General features: G+C 30.7%; 2 protein-coding genes across 5 annotated transcripts in view; one reads left to right on the top strand and one right to left on the bottom strand.

Moving 5' to 3' along the window:
- Window positions 1–1561, bottom strand: part of LOC145328807 (neuronal calcium sensor 2-like) — an 84023-nt gene extending 82462 nt beyond the window's left edge. Inside the window, exon 1 of the mRNA XM_080172683.1 lies at window positions 1401–1561. The gene's annotated coding sequence lies outside the window, so the exon portion shown is untranslated. The remainder of the gene's footprint in view (window positions 1–1400) is intronic.
- LOC145328805 (uncharacterized) overlaps window positions 1–14157 on the top strand; it is a 243393-nt gene that overhangs the window by 103823 nt on the left and 125413 nt on the right. The gene's annotated exons all lie outside the window — the stretch shown is intronic.

The following is a 14157-nucleotide window of genomic DNA, read 5'->3' as shown; positions in this document are numbered from 1 at the left end:
ATCGTCCATCCTAAATATTTCAATAAAAAGAAAAGCTAAACTTCGCATTTTGACTTCATAAAGATTTCAAATTATGAATAGAATCAATTTTGTATTTTTGCTAAAGATTTTGCTAATTTAATTTAACCATTAAGGGAAAATTCGCTTTATCTACGGGTGGTTTTAGGCTAGTTCTATGCCCCACCCTCCTCTTTCAAATACTAAACCCATAGACACTAGGGCCGAAAAAATGCAGGCTACAATAAAAGTTACTTATATTTTTTTTCAGTATTTTTAGAATGAAACGATCTACATTTAAAAATTAAAAATCTGTCAATAAACAAAACAGCGACATAGTTACACACACATTAATTAGTTATAGAGTAGCTGCGCTAATATAAATCAATTGGTCAATCCAATTATAACTTTTCTTATGACGTGTGGTCTAATTCTATTTATATCCTAGGAGGGACATACATTCAGCATTTTGTTACATAAGCAAAGTGTTTCTTTATACGCGAAAAGATGTCATAGGGAGATATAAATATTTTTTTGTTTAACTCGTCTTAGAAATTCAATATTAGACTACGTTGTTTTGTCGAAATTTTAACTTACATTAAACCACGTCAAAAAATACATTTTCCAGTATGGCTTTAATTCCAATTAATATCCGCTGAATAAGAACGTCTACTGAAAAATCATATATTTCATTGTATTACAAACAATTTGTCAATAAAAATTAATACAAGTCTGTAAGCCCTGAAATTTAGCCCCTCGGGGGCTAACAAAACTGGTCTTAATTTTTTATTTTAATATCCACAAAAAGTTGTCTATAAAACGATGCGATAAATAACTATTCCATATCATAAGTACAAAGTGTAAACTCTGATACTTTTCTCACAAAAGTTAGAGGATTTTTTTCTGTAGATTGTCCATAATTAATGTATTTATTCCTACATCATGAACATACATTCTAGGAAAATAATAAAATTTTGTACTATTTATTTGATTCCATATGTTTTCATATGATAAGTCTTTTTATCGTACCTAACTACTACATTAATCACCCTGCAAAGTTTGAAACCAACAGGACAATTTTAACGTACTTAAATTATCGAAACGAGCTAACCGTTACAGACGAACACACTGACAGACAGACGGATGGACGGACTGATAGATTGTGGACAGACGGACTGACCCTAATAATAGAAAAGCTGCGCTTTAAAACTAGACGTTAGTTTATAGAAGCCACCTGGATCTGGTTATTAAGCCAAATATAAGCCATGCGATATTATAACAAACTATTCCTATACGATAATGTTCACATTAACGTATTCATTATGATAAATTTCTAAGGAATTATTTTATTTTATATTCAATAAAATCCACATTATTGCTTTTCATATAAAAAAAATGCTTACCTATTAAAAACTGATAAAATATATCTTCTATGATGTCATTCTAGTTTTCTCTTAAAAATATATTTTCACTAAAACATCTTTTTTTATCACAGTAAACCAAGTTGATGACACATAACAACCAAAAAAGAGCAAGTATAGTTTGTCTTTTTAGAGTCAAATCTGAAAAAAAATATTTTTGTCATCTCAAAAAAATATTTTACAATTACATATGTAGGTTAAATGATATGATAATAAATTTATAAGATTGAAAGTCAAGTAGCCACTTTCATTTGTTGAAATTTCGTAAATCACTTAGAAGAACGTACAGACGGTGCAGATATGGCATTTTTAAAAATTAGCTGCGCTACTACAATTATGAAAGGTTTGGAAATTAATTATTAAATTTTCAAACGGCATTTGAGACTTTTTTTCTATTCATTGTGAGATTTTATAAGAGAAGATCATGGAAAGAAAACGAAGTAGAAGGTTTCGTCGCATTTTTACTGTAGCTTTTGAAAAGTTATTTTAGTTAGGTTAGGTTAGTTAAATGTTAAGGATTGCCCTGCAGGGGTAGAGCCCCCAGTAGGGGCTAGAAAGAGGAGAAAAGCAATAACACGACTACAAGAATTTTAAGAACTTGCCATACATCAAATCAAATGTATAACAGTTAATCTTAAATAGAAATTTACTAGCATTAAGGTTACAGATATACTTTAAATATAGACACGACAGGTTTAACTTCAATTTAAAAGTCCGCAAATAACTGAATCGCAAAATTTAACATTTGATATAAAGGTGTTTATTTAGGTTATAATAAAAATACTTATTTTGAAAATATTGAAACATGTTTTTTTAGGAATAGTTATTTGTAATTCTAGTACATTGTTATAAATATTTCTTTTTACATAAAAATGGTGTATACGTCACTATGTCTCTTCGTCACAATGGTAATCTATAATACAAAGTAGAACCATGTTTGTTTGTATGTCTGTCTGTCTGTCTGTTTGTTTGTCTGTCTGTCTGTCTGTTTGTTTGTAGCGAAGGATCTCGCTAACCGCTAAACCGATCGGGTTCTCCTTTACAGGGTAGCTAATCATAGGTCCCAGGAAGGTTTATAACTATTTTCTTGGAGGGTGGGACACCCATAACCCCCCCAAAAATTAAAAAATTCCCCCCCCAATTTTTTTGAAAAATTTTATTTAAAATCTAAAACACGAAAAATTAGTTTGATAAAACCTCTTGGGGCAAAGCCCATAGAGGCTAGGGGCGAAGCCGCTAGTATGTCATATAGAGAAGAGATTTAGGAATAAAAAATTGTCTGATTGTTTATTACTTGCTATGATGTTTCTTTTGTGTTCTCTGGGGAAAAAACCTTCCCTCTGGTCCTATACAAATCTATACTGTAAAGGAGAACCATATTGGTTCAGTGGTTAGCTAACTAAAGATAGACAAGCACACACATAGACATCCTGTTACTTTAATACAAGGATGTCACACTTTTGCTATTTTAGAGTTAAATGAGAATATTTTCCGTATTTTGGATTGATGACCGTTTGTATTATAGAGTATGTATAAATTTATTTTAATTTTAATGGACTGTCATGGATTTTCTAGTTTGTGAGCTACGCTTTTATGGATGTATGGTTCCATGTTCTACTAAAAGCGCAATTCTATCAAAATTGTAATCTAAAAAAAACACTTGCAGGCAGTATAGGGCAGTTATTTATATTCAGGAATCTAAAGGGATAAGACAATGGCCGATAAATTGATGTACATCCCCAGTGATGAGATACAAAATTACCCCTTCTGTAGATTACAATTGGTGGTTGAAACGTTTGGGTACTTAACTTAAAGAACCAACCAAAAATATTTGATCAAAAAGTCAATAAAGTTGTTGAGCTAACGTATAAGAAAACTAGTGTAATAAACAGCTCAATATCCTCTCGCTCCCTGATTTATAGTGCTTGTTTTAATTCAATTACTCTGAAGCACTCGGTGTGCATTTACTTCCGCATATTGTAACATATTGCAAAACAGCAAAATTTAGAGGCAGATGGGACAATGGGCTGTATATTACGCTTGTACCAAAAGTTTTTTAATGACGTTTTCTTATTAGGTGCCTGAACAACTTGGGGGATTTTAGTGAATTTTGATGGGATGATTGATTTTAATCTACAGATGGGGTAATTTTGTTTATAATCATTGGGGATGTACATTAATTTATCGGCCATTGTCTTATGACTTTGATATGCGGTTTTGATCATTTGGCACTGTGATTTGGCTTGTTGTCATTGTATGCACATCAAATTACTTATAGTGTCCGGTTTTTTTTATTAATCATATACCTACCATACTCCATAATTGATAATAATTTTATCACGGATTTTTGGAGTAGCTTTGATGTTTAGAAATAAGCACGATTTTAAGTGATATGATACCCCACACCACTAAATTTTCATACATGTAAATTTATGAGGATATAAAGAGCTGCTATTAGAATATATTTGCTGTGATTGTTATTAACTTTCTCCTTTACTTTAGTTTTAGGCATTCTGCCCTTTAGTAGTAGCTTATATTAAACGAGTAGTAACGCCCCTACCAACTAGAGGCTTCTTATTGAAATGGGCAAAAAGAGGCAGAAAAATAAGATGCTGTATTAGTGCAAAAAATGGGGACAAATTTCAAATTGTTTTGGCCTGTGACGTCATACCCCCATCTCTTTTCTAGGGGGTTTCTTTCCTCCTTCCCTTTTCTTTCTCCTCACTTGTGACGTAAATAAACAGCCCCGTCAAATCAATTTAAAAATTGTCCCCATTTTTTGCACCAATACGTACAGCATCAAAAATAAAAGCCTAAAAGCATTCCAAGGCTTAAATATAAAATTGAAATAGTCAGAACCGTCTCGGGACACATGTGAAGCTTTCTTAAAAAATAAAACTCAATTAGTTTTTTTTAGATATTGAAATCGAAAGCCCGAGACAACAACAAAAAAACTCTTACTACTTTATATAATAGGATTGTTTAAAAAATATTTTGTTTTCTCGAGCAGCTTCCCTTGTTCCCTGTGCAATAATATATATAGCTGTGGTGCCAAATGGCGACTTTTGAGTGCGGTTATTAGCAGATAAAAAAAAACGCGGGTGGTTATCCATTTCCGCAAATTTAAGTTTTTTATTATAGATAAATTGTTTACACTTTTTGATCTATTTTTTTCATTTTGTGTAGAAAAATTGTACTCTAAAGCATTAAGTAATGTTGTATTAAAATGTAAATTAACGATACTCCCATCCACCCAATCCCCTCCTACTAAATTAATGAACTGAAAAATAAATAAGTTCCATGTTAGCAACCTGAAATGACGACAAATTTTTATCCTGTTATAATATCCACGTATATTCTATAGCCATTTTCATATACCGTTCTTCTATGATGAGATTATTTCAAAATGCTTTTGCTATATGACAAAATCGATCCTGTTTTGTATTTTATAAACATTGTCGCAATGGAAAAGGGGTTAGCAAAAGTATAATTATGGAACGTAAGAGCTGCTATTACTTTATAGCCCCAAGAAAAAAATCTTATGTTCTTATAAAACTGTAGGATGTATGTGTGTCTGTTTACATAATTCTTTCTTTTTCTTGGCTATATTTCATTGCAATTTATTTATTTTTATTTGGCTTAAGCATCAGACAGTATTTTCTTGACGTTCTATAGGGCTAAAATAAGATGGAATGGCATGGAAAATAATCATGTATAGAATTATTTTCTGTTTTGTTTGAACATCTAAAAATCTGGTGGCGCTAACTTTTCATTAGATTTTAGTGCTCCAGTTTTCTTTCAAAACAGCGCAAAAATTAATAGAAAGAATTTACGCTCCATTTAAAATGTTTAGCTGCAATTGGACATGATCTTAAATAGTATATAATATGCTGTTAGGTCAGGCAAATGAAGAAATTGCAGAGATAGGACATAAAACCAAAGGTCGTTCAATCAAAGTTCTAATGCTTTAGATAATTACAGGATTTGCTGTTTTATGAAACCTTTTAGAGTCAGTAATTGTCTGTGTGTTTGTGTGTGTGTGTGTATGTGTGCGGTAATGGTTATTGGCAAAATTATTGCAATCATTTGCTTTTTGACCTGCAAATATAAAAATATCTATCTATCTGTATCATCAAATTTTTATTATTAATCTATTTAAATATCTTTTTTTAGCTACTTCAATATTGGAGTTATTAAAAAAAAGAAGGAAGAAAAATACTAAAAAATTACTTTTTTAAAAGTAGCTCAAATTTCAAAACTCTACTTTTTCATATTTTTCTAATAATCATGACCAAGCTAGCAATAAACCCATGCGACTTTTTTTAAACTAAATAAATGCATATATATCTTTTTAACCATCTATTTTTATTTATCTCTCCAAATATTCAGTTTCATATCTTCTAAAAAAATTTATCTTGAAATATTTTTTTTAATCAAACCATCTAACAAACTTTTTTCTCTTTACATTTTAAAATTTATCTATCCACCCATTTAAAAAAAAATCTTGTATCTATCTATTTATGCCAGCGGCCTCTGTACATTATTATAAGATGAAAAGATCAAAAGTTACCAATTTCACTTCAACCGAAAGTGGATCACTAACCATTTTTTTTTGGTAGGGGAGAGGGGTAATACGTATTTTGAAGTTTTTTTAGGTCTGGAAAAAAATTACTATAAAGAGGTTTTCGACAGAGTAAGAATCGACATATAATTACTTGAATGTTGCAGCAGATTTTCAAAGACTCTAATAATACTCAGAGCTGGCTAAAATAACTGTACCTTCTATCTACCCTTTTTACTCCATCCCGTCCCCTCCGACTAGACTGACCTATTAATGAGGTCCATATCAGAAACCTAAATTTAGGACAAATTTTCCCTTGTTGATATATATCCACGTATACTATATCCATTCTTATAAGGGCCGGGGGGTGTTTTCTTCCACTTTCATATTCGAGGGATTATACCCAAAAATTGGATGTAAGAAATATTGTTGAGATTTTATTGAAATGTTTTTCTGACCTTTTTACAAAAGGTTGTGATCTTTTACATACAAATTTTAGGTTCATGCAGCCCCGGGAGGGAGGGAAGGCACATTGGATCGTAAATTATATCTAATGTTTTATAACTCTTTCTCAATTTGTTGGCTCAAAATATTCTTCAGGATCGAAACTCAGGTTGTAAACACATTTATTCGTTGGCTGAAAAACTTTGAGTTCCTCTTCAAATGGTTAGTTCAAATTAGCAGTATCCAAACTTTTCAATTAATTTTAATCTACAGAAGGGATAGTTTTGTTTTTCATTACTGGAGGTGTACACCAATTTATCATCCATAGTCTTATTCTTTAAGATTCCTGATAAAAACCCAACCATAAATTTTTTCTTGCCAGCTAAAAGACTTCACTTTTCTTCAAATCAAAAATGTGTTTTTTTTTAAATATAAATAACCCAACAAATATGACATGCATCATAATATTGTTTTCTTTATAATTATCTACTCATACCCTTTTTAGCTATATTGTACCTCAATCATTATATATGCTTTTTAAAATAAATATATTTTTGCTGTTTTTGAATACACTAAAATGTTAGGGCAATACATTTTTATTAGGGGGGGGGGGGTAGGAAGGAAAAGGATTTTCAGCAAAATACGCGTTTTAATGAGTCTTTATGACTTGATACAAAACAAGGATGATAACATCAATAAAAGCGAAGCTCTTAAATGGAAGGACAAACGAACATTAACACTTGTAGATTGTCAGAACTGAATTAGCAGAATATTAATGCATCAGTACAAACAATATTTTAAGAAAATTTGTTGCAAAACTGCATATATAGATGATACTGTTTAAGGACATACTTACATTTTTGGGACTTGTTTATAGAAATGCTTCGCTTATAACATTGTACCTTGTTGTAATAGGAATCAGTTTTCAAAAAATCAGAAGAATCGGATAATTTTAACATCCAAAATTTGTTGTCAAAAAAGTTAAAAATCGACATGTTTAAAATGGACGTACGGACATTCTGGTATTGTTTATAGAGTTGCTACGCTTTCCTTATTGTACCTAACTACTATAGGAATCATCATGCACGGTTTGGAATCGATAGGACAATTCTAACCTGTTTATATTAACGAAAAGAGCTAACTCTCTGTGACGGACGGACGGACGTACGGACGGACCGAACCTAATTATAGAAAAGCTTCGCTTTTAAAAATGGCTTTACATTATATTGTACTTATTTGCAGCTATGAAATACACCTAAATTATTTTTTTAAACTATGGGTATTTCCAATTATAATACAGCTTTTGATTTACTAGAAAAAAAGTAGCATTTATTTTAAATAATGACCTGACAAAACTTTACATGGGCTCTGCTTTTGAAAAAATGGTAAAAACAATCTAAGAAAATAAACTAAATTCGAGTTATAAAGTAGTTAAATAATGAAAAATGATAAACTGTCTTTTTATAATAAAATATTAAATGATAAATATTAGATTATTACATATATGGTGTAATGGTGTATAATTTAGAATTATACAAACATTAATCAAACATAAAAAGATCAAAACTCAGATTTAATATCTTACTATGTTTTTACAATGCAGAAAATAAATCTATAGTATAGATGTATAACCAGACAACTACCTGGATCCTCCTGTTAAGGACATTTTTTGTCTGCTAGCCATTTGCTTTCTTCTCTTTTGAAGCGACTTGGCTGTGTTAATATTAGTTGATTTTCAATGACCCAATAGAAAGGTTGCACAAGGTGGTTGCGATGGGGTTATACAGTTATTTAACCTAATGTATAATGTTTTACTCTCATGTATTACCAGACAACTACCAGGATCCTCATGTTAAGGACTTATTTTTTGTCTGATAGCAAATTGCTTTCACCCATTTTGTAGCAACTTTGCTGTGTTAATATTCCCGACGCTATTGGTTGATTTTCAAAGATCCAATTGAATGTCGGTTCAGGGTCCTCGGGAAGAATACATACAGTTAGTTTACCCCTTTCCCCTCTATTGTTTTACATTAATATACAGACATAAAAAAATTATTGTTTTTTAGCTTAATTTTTTTCAATTTTTAACCAATTCAAAAACTTCCAATTTGATGGTCCACAAAATACATGTCTGTCCGTTTGTTCGTTTGTCTGTTTGTTTGTGTCTGTGTTCGTTACATAAAACGTGCAATTTTTGAATTTCCATTATAGCTTTAGAACCGATAATATCCAGTGGATTAGAACCGGTTCAAACACATGAAAAGTCATGTATAGCATCGAATTACTGACAATTTTACACTTATATTAAATTAAATCATGAAATTAATACTAGTTTATTTTAGCCCTGGCCTTCGGCCCCCGGGAGGCTACCAAACTTTTTTTTCATTTTAATATCAACAAAAAGCTGTCTATAATACGATGCGATAAATAACTAATTATTAATTTTGAAATAACAATATTCGCTGTTTATATTTACTTGATTGTTTTTTTTTAACCGCAGACACACATACAAAAACTGAAAATTAATCAATTCATTGTATTTAATTTATTTATAAAAATCGATTTACAAAAAGTGGATATATTAGCAGAGGAAAGTTTGTCGTCAATTAAGGTTGCTAAAATATTTTGAACCTCATTTATTGGTCAGTTCGTTAATATAGTAGGAGGGGAGGGGACGAAGTAAAGGATGGGGAGAATCATTGTTTTAGAAAGCTGGGAGTATCACTTCATTAGAGTACATGAAAATCTGGTGCAACATCCAAAAAATAATATATTGATTTTATAAACAAATATAAAGTCATTTCTGGCTGCAATTTAGCTATTAAAATTGTTTTTTTTCCACTCGGGGAAAAAAGGATAATCACAACAATTTACTCCTAGGGAGGGAAGAGACATGGGATTGTAAAATACATTTCTCTGTTGTTGGCTTAAAAGCTTTGAGTACCAATCTTAAGCAGTGCAGCCAATAATTTTATCTACAAAAGGGAATATTTTTGTTAATCATTATTTATAAAAAAAAATTTCTTATCCCTTAAGATCCCTGTCAGTGTCTAAACCATATTCTTGCTTCTAATATACATATGATAGAATTAACAAATAAACATTGAAGGAAAGTATTATATTGTCCTATCCCTGCTCACATAATTTGATTCTGTATAATTTTTGTATTTAAAGTCTGGGACGCTAAACCTAAGGCCATTACATCGAAACACAATACAAGACTTCCACAGTTTAAACCCGCTAAAGACAAAGAATCTTTTAATTATCAATGAATAAACAAGTATCCCTTTAAACAATTTGGCTAGCCCATTCATGGATCTTTTCTACTTAATCTAACTTAACCTTAAATGGGTAATAAAGGTTTTTAAAAGATTAAAGTTTTTGAAGACGCTTACATACTTGGTCTATTACGTAGCAAGCATTATTTCAGAAGAAAAAAAATATTTTTGTGCTTTTTACTATGTGTAATATGGACACAAGAGTAAATCTAGAATAGTTATTTTACGCATCGTATTATAAACAGCTTATTAAATAGCGGCTATAAAATGTGCAATAATAAGATTTTTAGCCGAAGGTTCGGGCATATTAAAACTGGTTTTAATCTTATGATTGTACATTTTTATACTCGTAGAAAACTGGATATAATACGATGCTAGACATAATTTTTCAGTATGGCTTAGAACCGGTTCTTATCCCCTGAATTTTAATCGGTTTCGAGGGATACTGGATACTGAGAAAAACAGTGTTCACTGTTTAGAAATTGGTTTTATTGTCCCAACTTATGTGCGTATGTGAAGAAAACAAAACAATTGAATTCATTCATTAATATGTCACAATTGAAAAACCAGTCAAAACCACATTTAGTAAATTAAAAGAACAGCCACTCTTTAAAAGTGACTCTGACTGTCGGTCTGTCCCCTCTTTAACCCCTTATTTTGGTTTGCCCCTAATATTTCAAATAGCTTAGCTGCTGTAAAACGTAATCGACCTTGCTTTAGATTTCTTGTAAAAAGCGAAACTTATATAAATAGTATGAATTTTCTGTCTGTATGTTCGTCTACCCGACTGTCTGACTGTCATCAGGGATCTAAAGGGATAAGACAATGGCTAAATTATGTACATCCCCAATGATGATCCACAAAATAAACCCTTTCTGTAGATTACAATTAGTGGTTGATAGAAGCTAGTACAAGTGGCGGATTATGACGTCAAAAAAATTATGAGAGGCCAGTATACACTGTAATTGACCAATGGTAAAATTCATAGTGGCCTCTCATTGGTTTTTTTTTGACGTCATAATCTGTGCCACTTTTACTAGCTTCTGGTTGATATGTTTGAACAATAAACATAATGAACAAATCATTCAAAATTCATAAAAGTCCCCAAAGTTATTCAGCTAACAAATAGTTATATGTTCAAAGACTTTGATATTTTTTTAATAATTTTCAGTGCATCCTTATTTAAAAGTATGCTATGCACTTATAAATGATATTACTGTATTTCACTTTATTTTACTTTTTTAAAGTTGTTAGTTTAATCTTACTGCGCAACTATTACACAAAATCGTTTTAGTTTAATTTAAAATTTACTCTAGTTCGTGAATGTGTCATAAATAACTGAAAATACTGAAATTGTAATTAGTAAAGTCTGTTCTTACATAAAAGTAACATGATGTATGTCTGTGTGTGTGTGTTAGGAAAGATCTTGTTAACTGCAAAACCGATAGGCTCCTCTTTACAAAAAAAGCTATTCAAAGATAATGGGAAGGTGTTTTTTAAAAGATTTTCTTCGCTTTTTCTTCTTTAAAAATAGTATGAATAACCCTTTAGAACTTTTAGAGCGTGTTTTTAACTTAATCCAAAAGATTGAGCAAAAAACATTTTTTTCGCACTGAATAAAATTTAGCAATGGTAATGGCAACACAACAAATCAGAGAGGAAGGGGAAATTATAAAGTAAGTTTCGCTAATACCCAAAATGTTATAAACATATTCTCTCATTTGTAGGCTTAAAACTTCGGTTACATTCTAAAAAATCATGATTGGTCGGTTTCATCAACTATTAGTGTTCGAACTTTTCCTCTAATAATTTAAATTTAAAGAAGGGGTAATTTGTTTTTTTATTATTAGGGAAGTACATCAATTTTAATATTCATTGTCTTATCCCTTTAAGATCCCTGCAAAAATTAGATTAAGCAATTGGATATACTAAACATGGATCAACTGAAAATTGATTGCCTATTTCTTCCCTGCGTTCCAAAGTTGTACAGCAGATAACCCAATTATTGCAAAAGCTATTTTCAGCTACTCTGGTCAAAGGGAAAAGCGATATAATGTAAAAACGATTTATACATTATACATTAAAAATTTTAATTTTTCAAATTTTTATTTTTTTTGAAGTTTGAAGCTTTATTGCTAGTAGTAAATTTATTGAGATAGGATGAGGGTGATACGTACAAAATCGGAAACTAAGATTCAGCTGGTCTAAACATGTAGTGTGCCATCCCTCCAGCTAAATATTTTATATTAGTAAATTTTAGATACGATTCGAGAAATTCAAAATTTTTATAAGAATAGCTATAAGGCAACAATAAATAGGCAATAAATGTTTACTAACTAAGCTGAAAAAAGTATATAGATTTTATTTATATTAGATATTTTTTTCAGTATTGCTTCGAAACCGATTAATATGAAGTAGACAAGAACCGGTTCTCAGCCAGACTGAAAAATTATGTATCGCATAGTATCATATCTTGTTTTCTACGAATATATTAGTGCCTTTGGCCTCTTGGGCCTAATTAACAAAACTAATTTTGATAACTATTTCTATAAGTGTTTGTGCCTTTTTTCTTTCTTTGAAATGATTTTTTCGCATTCTATTTCTTTTACTATTCTGTTTAATTTAATGAAAAGTCATCCCTTCTATTTATGATATCATCTTAAACTTTTCATCATATATAAAAAGATTCATAATATAGCATGTGATCTTTTTTAAGTGGATTTGTTGTTGGTTTTGAAAGAACATTTTAGCAATTTGACCAAAATTTGTGTTGCTGGCTTCAGGGATCTAAGGGTTAAGACAAGGGCCGATATATTGATCTACATCTCTAATGATAAAACAAAAAAAATTCTCCTTCTGTAGATTACAATTAGTGGTTGAAATGTTTGAACACTCAACTTAATAAACCAACCAATAAAGTCCTCAAAGTTGTTAAGCAACGAATAAAAAAAATATTATAAAATTTTGGGGGTCCGAGGACAAACGCAGGAGTCCCAAACGTCGGAGTGGACAAACGCAAACCTATTTTAAACCATTTTTTAGGTTTTTTAAATGCCTAATCCCTGCGGGGGGCTTATTTGTATAATCATATCTTAACCTAACCTAACCTGTATAGAAAAACACTTCTTTGTTTGTCCACTCGCACGTTTCGGACTCCTGCGTTTTTCGTGGAACTATTTTGGAGACTAGTTAAAAAAAAGCTTAAAGTCTTCCTCCCTCCCTGGTCTGGCTTGCAACACATCTAAACTGTTGGAAAATATAATTGAATTTAGATCTAGCGTGCAGTTGCGGGAAATACAACCTTTTTTATGCGGGTAATCTTATCATCTCACATTACATTAGTCATTATTAGAGTAGCATTATAAAGGAAAATTCAAGGATCTTAGAGGGTAAAACAATGGAAGATAAATGGAGTATATCCCAATGATGATAAACAAAATTGAACCTTCTATAGATAATTTTTTATAAGTTTGGACACCAGTGTAGTTTACAGTCTAATACCCCAATTATGACAAACAAGCAGTCAGACAAAGTGAATTATGAAAACTCTGAACATAAGTCCAGGGAGGGAGGGGACATTGGACTGTAAATCATACTAGCCCCCAAAGATTTATCCATAGTTCCCTCTTTTGATGGCTTTAAAATTGTTAGTTTTTTTAAAAACGTGATTGGTTGGTTGTAAATAGCAATGGGTTTTAGCTACAAAAGATGTGTTTTAGCTACAACAGAGATAATTGTGTTTATTATCATTGGGGAAGTACATTTAGCCCTGTCTAAAATTGATATAATTATTCTAAAATAAATCAAAACTAAATTTTAATCCATATGGCAAAAAAATCCATAATTATTAAATTTCTAAAAATCATCAAAAAATATTTACTTTTTTTCATTTTAGAAATATAAATCTTTTACATAAGTTTATTTACTTTACTTTCGTGTAAATAAAATGTATATAACAGGAATAACAATATTATAAGTTGCGAAGTACAGAAAACCTTAAACACAAGACTAGAAAAAAATGAAAAAAGAGAAGGATTATAAATAATTACAAAGTCGTAAAACCTGTATAATAAAATTTATGTCTGTCTTTTGTAATATGACCGACAGACAGACAGACAGACTAAGTTGTATATTGGAAGCCCTTTTGAAAGGGATATCTTCATCAAAAATAAATCTTTAGTCTATCTTTAATAGCGGCACATTTCCCCCATAGCATTGCAGACAGACTGTCAGTCAGAATGACGGACGGAAAGTACGCCAGACAAAGCAAATTATAGAGTAGCTTCGCCACTAAAAAAAATACAGTGGAAAATACTCTTCTTTTGATGTAATAAAAGTTTGAGTAAAAAAGACAAACATATAGAGAAATATAAAAATAGAATTCTTATATATCATTCATTTTACAATTAAAATAATTAAGAATTTAATTCATATTTAGATATATCACTTTTAAATG

The sequence above is a fragment of the Acartia tonsa genome, chromosome 9 (assembly GCF_053477335.1).
Source record: "Acartia tonsa isolate MP-2025a chromosome 9, ASM5347733v1, whole genome shotgun sequence".
NCBI lineage: Eukaryota > Metazoa > Arthropoda > Copepoda > Calanoida > Acartiidae > Acartia > Acartia tonsa.
This window is presented reverse-complemented; position numbering and strand designations above follow the sequence as displayed.